The sequence below is a fragment of the Periplaneta americana genome, chromosome 7, assembly GCF_040183065.1.
Source record: "Periplaneta americana isolate PAMFEO1 chromosome 7, P.americana_PAMFEO1_priV1, whole genome shotgun sequence".
Taxonomy (NCBI): Eukaryota; Metazoa; Arthropoda; class Insecta; order Blattodea; family Blattidae; genus Periplaneta; species Periplaneta americana.
Genome location: NC_091123.1, coordinates 157,809,769 through 157,823,737, shown reverse-complemented (window position 1 = coordinate 157,823,737; position 13,969 = coordinate 157,809,769). Strand labels below are relative to the sequence as shown.

Genomic DNA, 13,969 nt, shown 5'->3' with positions numbered 1-13,969 from the left:
ACATCCATCATTCTTGCAGTGGACTCTTCAATTGTGTGCTATCTTCCCCTTAAGTTCATCTGCTAAATTTATAATCCGTATTATACTGTCATTCATTAAACAATTTTTCAGTATTTCATATATAATAAAACAGATTCTACAGACAAAAATACACTAGGTGCGCAGACTTACCCACCTTTACCTTATCAGATGTGTTTAATAAACTTATGAAAAATCCCTATGGAATTATGCACCAACCTAGTACATACTGTGACAGCGACGTGAGATTCGAACTCACGACCAGCGTCCCGTAAGAAAGCAGATCGCGCGGAGCACGGAGGGATGGCGCGCGGCGGAGTAGTGGGGAAAGGGGCCTACACGCGAGGGGAGGCTGCGCGCGCAGCTGCTACTTAACGCAGTGAATGGGGAACGGAACTTCCCGACTCTTCCAGAAGTGCGTCGAAGTGGAGATATCCAGATAATTCTCTACACACCTGTAGAAAATTCTCGCAACTATGATTTTGCTATAAAAGAAGAAGCGCCAGCGAACTCGAGCAGTTTTCAGTTGATTAGTCAGCCAGTCAGTGAGAAAGCCGGAGCAAGCAAGCCAGTCTTGTGTACCGGAGTTCGACTCGAGTGTGCGTCCGCATCTGTGTCAGCATCCGAAGGCCTGAGTTCGAGTGCAGTGGACCGCAGTTGGAGGGACCTGAGTTCGAGTACAGTGAACTGTCTCTGGAGGTCTGTGGTTCGAGGTACTGTGAACTCGAGTGACTGAGCTAGAAGGACTGTGAACTGAGAACTGATAATTCTTTGTAAATATTAGTTAAGATTAACAGTTCATTGTTGTTCGTACTAGTCCAAGTAAATTGTCATTGTCGTCAGTGGAGTGCTATAACGAATACTGTGTTGAGTGAAAATCCAATTGTTGACGAGAGCGTTTAAGGCGAATTGTAGAAAGGAATTATTGTTGTTACTAATAAAATTCACAATACATTGACGTAGCTATACGCGAATGGAAAGAACATTTTCTTTAAATGAGAATTTCAAATTATATGCCACAACATCGGATACTATATTATTCACTGATGACCAGCTTTTATTTGCTCAAAAAGAGAATCAACTTCAAAGTTATACAACTACTTATAATTTGTTCATATCGAGCAATAAAACTGAAGTAATGGCATTGAAGGTAAGCAACCGGGAAGATAAAAAATAATTATAAATAATGAACCAATAGAACAAGTTTCACATTTTAATTATCTTGAATGTGACGTATCGTATGACAGAAAGAATGATCTTACAAATAAACTGTATAAATTACAACATATTTGTGGTACAATGTACAGATCTCTGAGAGAAAAAAAGCCCGAACCGACATACAACTCGAATTTTTTAATGTGATGGCTATCCGAATGTTAATGTATGGTTCAGAGAATTGGGCAATAAAATAGATCTGAGAGAAAGAAAACTGAAATAAATGAAATAGAGTTATTCGAGAGATAGCTGGCTATGCCGTATACAGGGTGTTTCCGAGGTGGTGTTACAAACTTTCAGGGATGATGGCGAAGGGCATATGTATGAATTTCAGATAGGGAACCATGGTCTGGAAATGACTGAGTCGAAAGTTATAAGCAAAAATAGTTGTGTGGAAATGGAATTGTAATTTGGCACCACGTGCCCTCCTTCCCTTAACCTTTGGAACAGTCGTGGAAAGATGGTATGGGCCGGATGTCTCCTACGTGGGTACTTGTACCCGATACAATCTGTGAGCTTGTCTACTGTTCCCATTGGCTCATCCGTATTCGAAAACCATGTCTGCTTATTCCGCTCTCGTGTACTCCTCCATTTCACTAGGACTGATCGACTGGACACTGCAACTTATACACATACACTGCTGTCTACAGACGTGCATATCAGGACCGACCATGTCCGTTACACATTACACTATCTGCATTGCTTTAGTGTAGTTTCCTGTCCCCATCCCTGACACAGCGCACTGAATGGAATACTGTAAGTAGACAACGTAAACAACGTCAGATGAATACAGTATGTGTAAGATGTACGGATAATACACACAAATAATGTGTGCAGAGGAATAAAATTATTTCATTTCCACACAATTATTTTCACTTGTAACTTTCAACTCGGTCATTTCCGGACCAGGGTTCCTTATCTCAAATTGATACATGTGCCCTTCGCCATCATCCCTGAAAGTTTGTAACACCACCACGGAAACACTCTGTATAAGGAAGCTATACAGTCAGGTACCCACGTAGGAGACATCCGGCCCATACCATCTTCCCACGACTGTTCCAAAGGTTAAGGGAAGGAGGGCACGTGGTGCCAAATTACAATTCCATTTCCACACAGCTATTTTTGCTTATAACTTTCGACTCAGTCATTTCCGGACCATGGTTCCCTATCTGAAATTCATACATATGCCTTTCGCCATCATCCCTGAAAGTTTGTAACACCACCTCGGAAACATCCTGTATACGGCATAGCCAGCTATCTCTCTAGCCTATATTTAAACGACTCTGTATTACGTTCGAATAATTTGTAATTGTAATGAAGTAAAGCAAAACGCTGCTTCTGCCGATTATTATCCTATTGGTTTATTTTTTTTAATTGGATAATTTACGACGCTTTATCAACTGGTATGGTTATCTAGCCTCTGAATGAGTTAAAGGTGATAATGCCAGCGAAATGAGTCCAAGGTGCAGCTCCTAATGGGTTGAGGGAAACCACCGGAAAAATCTGAAACGGGTAACTTGTCACAACCAGGATTTGAATCCTGGCCCTCTCGTTTCACGGTCAGGCGTGCTAATCATTACTCCACAGTGGTGGCCTGCTGGTTTCTTAAGTGTCCAAAGACTGTGGAGCCACGAAAGGTCACGATAGACGCCGGAGATAGGAAAGAAGCCCCTGGAGCGCCCTGACGTTACGACGGGAATTCACAACGACGGCGACAAATGGCTTCTATCAAAGTAATGAATGGCGGTATTGTGTGCGCAGAGAGGAGCGCGGAATATTTACTTCAACATATGCCTCGCGCGCACCCGCGTACTTCATCCTAAAAAGAAATTGTAAATACGGTGTGAAATGTTGCGGCAAGCAGCCGCACAAGAAACGTACGAATATTTCTGAAAAGAGGGCGACGCGGAATTTAATGTAGTAGCTTCCAGGAACTCGGGAAAACCTCTTAGTGCATTACTTCACTCCATACAAGTCAGCTCACAGAAATTTAACCTAAGGATGTAAGAAACGGTTACCACAAATTGAATTCACAATATTTTTTTGTCGAATGTAATATAAAGTTTTGTAGAACTTCATGCAATGAATAAAATAAGTATTTAACAAACTAAAAGCTTATTTATATATTTAAAATTTGTTTATTTACACAATTGAAACTATATTATGCAGGGTGATTCACGAGGAATTACCACCCCTTATGAGATTATTTTCTGCGAACTATTTTTTTAAGTTTTGTAGAACTTCATGCAATGAATAAAATAACTATTTAAACAAACTATGAGCTTATTTATATATTTAAACTTTGTTTAATTACACAATTTAAAATTCTACAGGGTGATTCACGAGGAATTACCGCCACTTACGAGCTTATTTTCTGCGAACTATTTTTTTAAGTTTTGTAGAACTTCATGCAGTGAATAAAATAAGTATTTAACAAACTAAAAGCTTATTTATATATTTGAACTTTGTTTATTTACACAATTGAAAAAATATTATACAAAGTGATTCACGAGGAATTACCACCACTTATTTTCTGCGAACTATTTTTTAAGATTTGTAGAACTTCATGAAATGAATAAAATAGGTATTTAAATAAACTATGAGCTTATTTATATATTTCAACTTTGTTTATTTACACAACTGAAAGCTCTACAGGATGATTCACGAGGAATTATCGCCACTTACGAGCTTATTATCTGCGAACTATTTTTTAAGTTTTGGTAGAATTTCATGCAATGAATAAAATAAGTATTTAAACAAACTATGAGCTTATTTATATATTTAAACTTTGGTCACTTACACAATTTAAAATTCTACAGGGTGATTCACGTGGAATTACCGCCACTTACGAGCTTATTTTCTGCGAACTATTTTTTTAAGTTTTGTAGAACTTCATGCAGTGAATAAAATAAGTATTTAACAAACTAAAAGCTTATTTATATACAGAGTGTAACAAAAGTTTCTGGCACAGTTTGTTAAAATTATTCTCTTGTTTAGTTCCCATTTTCCCAGGAATGATGACCAAATTTTATGATGCAGGAGTTGGTACTACTTGATTGTGGTGTGATCCAATTCTTTATTAATAATTTGGCGGGAAATGTCACATCGTTGAAGACAGGTGTTCAATATATTAACAGTGTGAGTTAATTTGTAGTAAAATTAGGCAGTGTAAATTACGAGGTCATAAATTTTTCCTGTGATTTGTGATTTTAATTCTGGTGAGTATTGTTTTATATTCTTTAATCAATAAATTATCTTGTAGTATGATTGAAATTAAGTGTCATCTTCTTTCAATATTAATTATTCGTAACACAAAAATGTAAAAAAAGTTTCTGGTACGTACCAGGAATTATTGTTACATTTTTATTTTTCTATACTTTCCGGATAATAAACCAGTTAAATGTAATTTTTAATGCGTAATTTTAATAAACGATACTGACACTTATTTTTAATCACTCAGGTCACCATGGCACCAACAAAACGTGAGCATGCTCGGTCTCAGGTTCAAGCCTTGGTCAAGACTGGAAAATCAGTATGTGATATTGCCAGGTTGTTGAAAATGTCACCAACAACAGTTTTAAAATGGAAGAATCAAACGGATGGTTCTGTTTCTGATGCTAAACGATCAGGTCGACCAAGCAAAGTGTCACCTCAAACAAAAAGAAAAATAAGGGAGTGAGTGAAGGACAAGGTTGGTGTAGGAACTCGGGCTGTGGCTAAAAGGCTGAATTTTTCGGAGTGTTACCGCTCTATAAACAAAAACATTTCACACATGGCAATCAGTAGGCATTGTCGTAGTCAGGACTGGGGTCGGAGGTCTTATGTACCAAGAATGAAGCCAATGCTGAGTGAAAAGAACATATCCGATCGAATTAAATTTTGTGAAAGGTTGCTGAAAGAAGGATACACAGAGGATGCACCTGCTGCCAGAATTCTAAGGGCTCATATTCTGTTCACGGATGAGTCACTTGTGGAACTTCACTCTATTCCGAATCGTCAAAATGCCAGAATTCGAACAGCGGACCCATCCTCTATAAAGCCTTCGCAGGTACCCAAGTTTGGCGTTAAGATTATGGTGGCCGGAGGAATCTCACGTTATGGAAAGACACAACTTGTTATAGTGAATGAGAAGAAAACTGTGAATGGCGAATATTACTGTACACACATTCTCCCAGTATGTTCTAAATTTCTAAGGGATATCACTAAATTTCCAGAACAACATATTGCGTTCCTCATGCAAGATGGAGCCAGAGCCCACACAGCTAAGAGTACACTGGACACAATAAAGAATTCTGGCATCAAAGTCTGGACAGACTGGCCTGGAAATTTTCCAGATTTAAATCCCATAGAGCACCTGTGGAGCAGATTACAAGAAAGTGTGTTTCGAACACTCAGACCAAGAAATCGCAATGAGTTGATTGCCCGAGTGTTGGAAGAGTGGGAGTCCTTTACTCAGGAAGACATTTTCAGACTCACAGATAGTTTTGGTAGACGTGTGTTGCAATGTCTTGAAAAAAAGGATGTAATACCGACTACTGAAGAACAGTAATGAAAGGACTGTTCACTAAGCTATAAAGTGGCGTTATTTTGTGACATTTACCACAAAAAATTAAGAAATAAAGTAAAATTTTCACTGTACCAGAAACTTTTGTTACACTCTGTATTTAAACTTTGTTTACTTACACAATTGAAAAAATATTATACAGAGTGATTCACGAGGAATTACCACCATTTGTTTTCTGCGAACTATTTTTTAAGTTTTGTAGAACTTCATGAAATGAATAAAATAGGTATTTAAATAAACTATGAGCTTATTTATATATTTCAACTTTGTTTAATTACACAATTGAAAGCTCTACAGGGTGATTCACGAGGAATTACCGCTACTTACGAGCTTATTTTCTGCGAACTATTTTTTTAAGTTTTGTAGAACTTCATGCAGTGAATAAAATAAGTATTTAAACAAACTAAAAGCTTATTTATATATTTCGACTTCGTTTATTTACACAAATGAAGCTATACTATTCAGGATGATTCACGAGGAGTCACCGCCACTTACGGAACTCATTTCTGAAGACATTTTGAGAGAAAACCGTCATATAAACATGTGTCCTATTCTCAATATTTTCAGAGTTACATTAATTTGAAGTTGTTAAAAAATACCTTAATTATTTAGTTTTAAGTGTACAAGATTGTTATGATTATTTATTTATTTATTTATTTATTTATTTATTTATTTATTTATTTATTTATTTATGCAAATGACAGGTATATAGATAACTTACCTTTTACGTATACACAACCTCAAAATTAAAACAATTAACTTAATACAACTTAAAATTAAATCTAATGAAGGAACTAAACAAAATCCTTAAAGAACTAAAAACTAAGAACTAAACAGAGGCATGAGGCTTCTCGCTTCCCAGTATCTGGCACATTCAGTCAGTGATTTTAGAGCTGGGCAGCGTTGGAGATGATCCCTATTCATCGCTTCTTGAAGGTCACAAAGGATACAGGTTGGATGTTGATAAATACCGAAACGGTGGAGATGCTGCCCCAAGCAGTCATGACCAGTTGAAAGGCGGAAATGCGCGACAGTCAATCTTCTTGGTCCGTTAGGTATTGATAGAAGGCCCCTTCTCCAGTGTTTGCCATATGTTTTTTCTGCAATCTCATGGGTGTGGATGTTGTGGGCAACTTCTTTGATGTATAATTTTATTGTCTGGGAGTTGGTTTAGGAGATGTTTGTAAAACTAAACCACCTTTTTTTGCCAAGGCATCGGCCTCCTCATTGCCAAATAAGTTGCAGTGCCCGGAAACCCACTGTAGTACCACGATTTTGTGTTTTGCTTGTAATAGTTGTAAGCCATTTTGACAGTCTTGGATTGATGAAGACTCAGGGTCTGAGGAACCTACAGATTCTATGGCTGCTTTGGAGTCTGACAGGATGACGACATTATGATTATAAATTGAATTAATCTACTTGATATGAACTGTAAAAAATTTGTATAGTTTAACGAAAATATGCTTGTAAATTGAATTAATCTGTTTACTTTGTATTGTATATGTTTGTATAGTTTGGCTGATGAATTGTATATGCTTTAAATTGAATAGTAATCTGCATAGCTCTAGTGATGAATTGTTTATGTTTGTAATTTGAAGTAGTTTGCATGATGTGTATTATCAATGTCTGTATATCTCAACTATTTGAATTGTTTATACCTTAAATTGAATTAACTTACTTTATATTTTATAGCTCAACTGATGAATAATCGTTTGAGTTTGTAAATTTAATAATCTGATTGGCTATGTACTGTATATTTTTAGTAGAGCCATCGATGTAGCTCAGTCGGCAGACTCGCTGGCCTGCCTGCTGATCCAGAGCTGCGCTCGGGTTTGGGTTGGATCCCCCTTTGGTCTCATTGTATGGTTTCTTCCGAGGTTTTCCCCAGCCATGGGACTGATACCGGATGATCTATGGCGAGTCTTCGGCCTCAGTTCATTTCACCCCCTTTGTTCTGAGTACCTGATTGCGGTTTTTCCGAGGTTTTCCCCAACCATAAGGCAAATGCCAGGTAATATTTTGGCGAATCCTCGGGCTTCACCTCATCTCACTACATCTCGCCAAAATATTTTAGAAATTGTAGAAAATTGCAAAATTGTAAAAATTTGTAAAAATTATAATTGTAATTGTAATCTTGTAAAATTTTTACTTGTTCCACATCTTAAAGCTTCATTGTTAATGTAAATGAAATGAAAATGAAATATGATGAATTATTCAAACGTATACTTTCTTTAACTGGCTGATGTTCTGAAGTTAAAAATGCTGTATGTTAAGAACAAAGATAAATTCAGTACCAATCAAGACATTCATAATTTTTATACAAGAAATAAATTAGATCTTCATCTACCTCTGTTAGTCTAAGCTGTTTTAAAAAAGGATTTCGCTATTCATGTATAACAGTCTTCAATGCACTGCCTAATTATCTTAAAGACTTTAAGAACCACGAGAAAAGGTTTAGAAAAGAATTCACCAAATTTCTACATACTCATACCTTCTGCACAACTGATGAATTTTATTGTTTATGCCTGTGAATTTAATTATTCTAATTAAAATAACATGTACAATTTTATATAGCTCAAATAAAATATGTTTTTGTATTGGCTTAATCTGTTTACTACGCAATGTATATTTTTGTTTAGCATAACTGATGAACTGTATGTGCTGTAAATTGAAAGAAGACTGTTTAGGTCAACTGATGAATTGTTTAAGCTTATAAATTGAATTTATCTACTTCATATGAATTGTACAATTTTGTATAGCTTAACGAAAATAAGTCTGTAAATTGAATTAATTTGATTGTATACGTTTGTATAGTTTGGGTGATGAATTGTATACGCTTTTAAAATGAATACTAGTCTGTATAGCTCTACTAATAAATTTAATATGCTGTAAATTGAATAGTAGTCTGTATAGCTCAATTTATGAATTGTATGTGCTGTAAATTGTAGAGTAGTCTGTATAGCTCAACTGATGAATTGTTTATGATTATAAATTGAATTAATCTACTTGATATTAATTGTACAAATTTTTATAGCTTAATGAAAGTATGCTTGTAAATTAAATTAATCTGCTTACTTTGTATTGTATATGTTTGTATAGTTTTGGCTGATGAATTGAATATGCTTTAAATTGAATAGTAATATGTATAGTTCTATTGATGAATTGTTTGTGTTTGTAATTTGAAGTAGTTTGCATGATATGTATTATCAATTTCTGTATATCACAACTGATTGAATTGTTTATGCCTTAAATTGAATTAACCAAATTTGAGTGCACTCAGTGGCGTCTTGTCAGCCCATTTGAGTTGTGTGGATATAAAGGAAAAATTGTGACGGTGTCGTGTTTAATTCCTGGGGTAGCTCAGTCGAGAGAGCATTCTTGCGCTAAGCGAAGGGTCCCGGGATCGATACCCGGCCCAGGAGCAATTTTTCCTTGACATTATTCAAGCTTTGAGTTTCTCGTAGAATTCTATCCCAATAGTAAATATATTTGCTTGTAGGAGAATTCATATTCCATTCCCTTCGTGCACGCTACTGAACACATGTAACTGATCGAATTCCGCAAACTAAAGTACGCATTGCACTTTACGTTATGGCTCCTATATCTCGACTAACAAGGAAACGACTGATGCATAACATGACGCAACAATGATCTCGCAAGTGTGACAGAACAAATGTCGGAAAGATTTTCGATCGATTCTTATTTACTTTACAATATTATAATGTACAATTCTTGCATTATAACCCATTATTTAGCTATAACCCTTTCACGAACATCCTGTATTTGCCACGTTTAAAGGGCGGAGTGTGGGACGCAACCAAATGGTCTCTCCATACGACATCTCAAAGCGTTCTCTCCACCGACTTAATACAAGCGGATGTCATGAATTGCATTTCACGTAGCCTACATGCCTCCTAGCACAATGTGTTGCCAATTGTGTTCCTATGCTTATGAAACGCAGTAAATCGTCTATGTGCGTAACTTTTAGTGGAGCAGTCGAGCAAGGCGTCCCATGTTTCTGTTAGTACCGGATCTGAGGACTTTGCACATGTTGGATCGTATTTACAACTTTCTAACAGCATTCAGTAGCATGAGGGAATGCTTCTGACATTTACAAGGCCCTACTCAGTGTTCCAAGAAATTCATTCCAATTTATTGTGTTTATTAATTATTTTCAAAATCCAAAGTAAATGTTAGGAAAGAAACAATGAATCTCATAAAATCTAAAACTGTTTCAAGTACCGTAAACCGGGGTTAGATTGGAGTACTTGCGTGTTTATCAAAACTAAAGACATTCTTAGATACGCATCAAAAAGAAGAGTTCACAAAATGAAAACTGAAAATATGTTTAAAGAGAAGTTAAGTTACTTTGCCGAGATAGATTTTCTTGGATTTGCCTAAATCACAAATATGAAACCCAAAATCAATCTAATTTAATTACCACGAAAACATGAAAAATCTCATATTATTTTTTATTTGCAAACTGCCCCCCATTGACGTAGCCTTTACGGACTCAGTATACTTTCAAAAATTATGTATATATGTAAACAATAAGTAATGAATAATAAAAAAAAAACAAAAAAGACACGAGAAATTAAGTTACATTTATGTGACACCATATCATTAATTAAAATTTGACTTAGGGTGTAGTATATTATATTATTCATAATTGACTATATATTTTGACGAACTATAATTGTTGAATAATGCGTGCATGTATTGGGTACCAGTAGGTATTCAGAACTCACCAATTCAATAGTCTATGATGCCATTTGAAAACAGTATCCTCAGAGGAGCGCGAACTCACCTGCAACAAAAGAATACAGCTTGTTATATATCAGCAAAGACTGAAAAATAATACAGTCATGTCCGTTCAAACATACCCACTCCATAAAATACTGTATAAGAATGACACAATCGTTATGGTTTACCAAAAAGGTTCTTGTTGGAGAGGCCAGAAGCAGAATGGTAAAGCACGAAAGTGAGTTACTGAACTACAGAGCACAGGTGAACGAATTTAAGTCTACGAAACCTTTCCCGACTTTCCAGATGATTTTTGGCCTTATTTCAAGTAGAAATAGACCTACCTAGCGTGCATGATAACGTGGAAAAATACAACTGCAATCAACTCCTTTAAACATAGGGTCAAGTAATACACAGCATGAATAAGGAAGAATAATAATACATATTTTAACGGGTTTTGGTCTTATGAGATCGTATGTTCCTATAAATAGCCTAAGCTGCTTATACATTAAGCAAAATTAGTGAAAGTTCACTTCATAATTATTGTGTATTCCACACCTGTGAAGTAACGGTTAGCGCGTCTGGCCGCGAAACCAGGTGGCCCGGGTTCGAATCCCGGTCGAGGCAAGTTACCTGGTTGAGGTTTTATCCGGGGTTTTTCCTCAACCCAGTATGAGCAAATGCTGGGTAACTATCGGCGCTGGACCCCGGACTCATTTCACCGGCTTTATCACCTTCATCTCAGGCAGACGCTATATAACCTAAGATGTTGATAAAGCGTCGCAAAATAACGTACTAAAAATGCATCGTGTAAAACACTGTGAATTCTGAATGAAACACAATAGCAATGAAGTTACATAAAAGGACAAACCTAATGCTAAAAATTATTAAATCGCTCATTAACTTATATGCCATTATAAATGGTTTTCTGCCAAAACCTTTTTTGAAATAGCAATTTTTATATTAGTATTAGTATTTATTTATTTAACCTGGTAGAGATAAGGCCGTCAGGTTTCTCTGCCCCTCTACCAGGAGATTACAACTATAATAATATGAAAAATAAAATTACAATTAATATTAAATTTACAATTACAATTACAATAAAAATTAAAGTACGACAAGATTACCTGATTAATGAAAGCTAGACATTTTATCTTAGAAGTTAAGAACAAAGAATATTTTTGTATTTACTGAATTACAAATTAAACCTAGAATAACAAAATTCTATAGTGATGAAATTACCATATATTGAAATATTTTGTGATAGATTAAGAGAACTATTTACAAGAAGCCATGTCTGAACGAGTCTCAATTACTGACCAAGTGCCTAGTAAGTTTGCGTTTGAATTCAATTCCCTGATGCTAGCAGGTAACGAATTCCAGAGTCTTGGCTGGGCTATTGTGAAAGAGGATGAGTATGAGGAGGTGAGATGGGATGGTATTGTTAGTATTGTTTCATGACGAGAACGTGTGTTCAGATTGTGGTGGGAAGAAAGGTAAGTGAAGCGAGACGACAAGTACGAAGGAATAGAAGAGTTCAAGATTTCGAAGAGAAGGAGAAGTGAATGTAAATTTCTTTTGTTATCTAGTTTAAGCCAACCTATTGTGTCCAGGGGTGGAGTAATATGATCATATTTACGAACATTGCTTACAAAACGCACACACAAATTATGAGCACGTTGAAGTTTTGTTGTCGTTATAGGATAATGAATGAATTAATGTAATAATTAATATCTCAAAAACTGACTGAGGTAATCTAAGGAAACTTGGCACAGGATGTTTCACTTACAATATGATTTATGCAGTAAAAATTTCAAATCATTTGGTTGAAGAATACAAATTGGAGGGCTCCCTCGCCTTAAATTTGTTATCTAAACAACCTGCTTAAGGGTATATTTAAGTGTATACTTTTTTTTATCTTTTTTTGTAATAAATATCACGCAGAGTTTTCTGAATCCAGTCACATTTTATTTATTTATTTATTTATTTATTTATTTATTTATTTGTGCTATTTAAGTAGACATGTTCTAACACAATGTAGGTCAGCTAAGACATTCACTTTTTTACTTTAACTTAAATTTCCCAAAAGTTGAAATTCTTCCATATATTTCATAGATGAACATGTCGTCTACTTAAAGAGTCAAGTAATATTTGAGGGGCTCACAACCAGAGTGGACCAAGCCCACCAGTGGTCTGTTTGTGGATTAATACAATCTCGGATGAAGAAAACTTATATTTATTCATTGCCATGACAAACAAAGTCCATAACTCATTTGTTACTCTACAGAGGGCAGCATTTCCTATGGAAGGTGAAGGTTGCTAAGCATGAGCCAGGAATTTTAAGACTCATTTTCTCAAAATTATTCCACAAGGACTTGGTCTACTCTGGTTGTGAACCCCTCACTTAATCTTGTAGCCTTCAGGGATAAAGTACGATCCTTGTCATATCCAAAATATATTGAGAAATCTCAGAAGAATAAGAACAAATGTGTCAGAAAGTCGAAAATGTCAGAAAGAATTTTAGATAATAAATATATACCAATAAGCCCATCCAACAAGAAAGTGATTTTAATTAGCTTGGTTACATTGTGTCATATACCGGCAATAGAGATGTGCAAAATAAATTAAACAAATCCAAACACTATGTGGTACAATAAAAATAACTTTTAAAAATTGTAATAGTGCAAAAACTGTTAAAACTTAACAAAGTAATGGCGATCCCAACCTTGCTTTATGGGTGTGAAAAGTGGGTCTTGACTGTGTCACAACAGAAGAAAATAGAGGCTGCTGAAATGAAATTTTTGAGACAGGAGGCAGGTTATAAACTCATAGACAAAAAGAGAAATGAAGATATTAGAAAAGAATTAGAAATTCAGAGTCTAAATGAAACAATCATTGAATACAGACAAAGTTGGCAAGATCGTATACAAAGAATGGATGAAGATCGTATACCACAAAAATAATAAATAAGTATAAACCTGTAGGCAGAAGAAATGTCGGCAGGCCACTGATGAGATGGTCGGATCAGTTTTCTTAGAGACGGAACGAGCCACAAGGCTTATGTCGTGATGAAGATGATGATGATGATGATGAAATATACCAATTTTATTATATTACTAGCTGTAGCCGTGCGCTCCGCTGCACCCGTTAGGAATAAATATAAAGTAATTACATAATTAAAATAGGACGTTTGATCCAGGGAACATTCGTGTTTGATAGAAGGATAAATCGTTTAATATGTTACTTAATTTAAATTGCATCCAAATAATTAAAATGCGATCATTTTGGTCCAGAGACACTCATTTGGTGCAATTACAATTCCTTTAACATGTTTCTTAATTTTTATTACATGCAACCATAGTTTAATGAAGATTGACATCATTTAGATTTAATGTGTGTATTTTATTTTACTTGTTATAGGTTTCCATT

At 35.5% G+C, this 13,969-nt stretch overlaps 1 protein-coding gene across 3 annotated transcripts in view; it reads right to left on the bottom strand.

Moving 5' to 3' along the window:
- Positions 1 to 13,969, bottom strand: part of LOC138703637 (acetylcholinesterase-like) — a 2,088,928-nt gene that overhangs the window by 1,011,646 nt on the left and 1,063,313 nt on the right. For 2 of the 3 annotated variants that reach the window (XM_069831694.1, XM_069831692.1), the window contains exon 4: positions 10,546 to 10,604. The exons of the other annotated variant lie outside the window; for it this stretch is intronic. The gene's annotated coding sequence lies outside the window, so the exon portion shown is untranslated. The remainder of the gene's footprint in view (positions 1 to 10,545; positions 10,605 to 13,969) is intronic. 3 annotated transcript variants of the gene reach the window in all.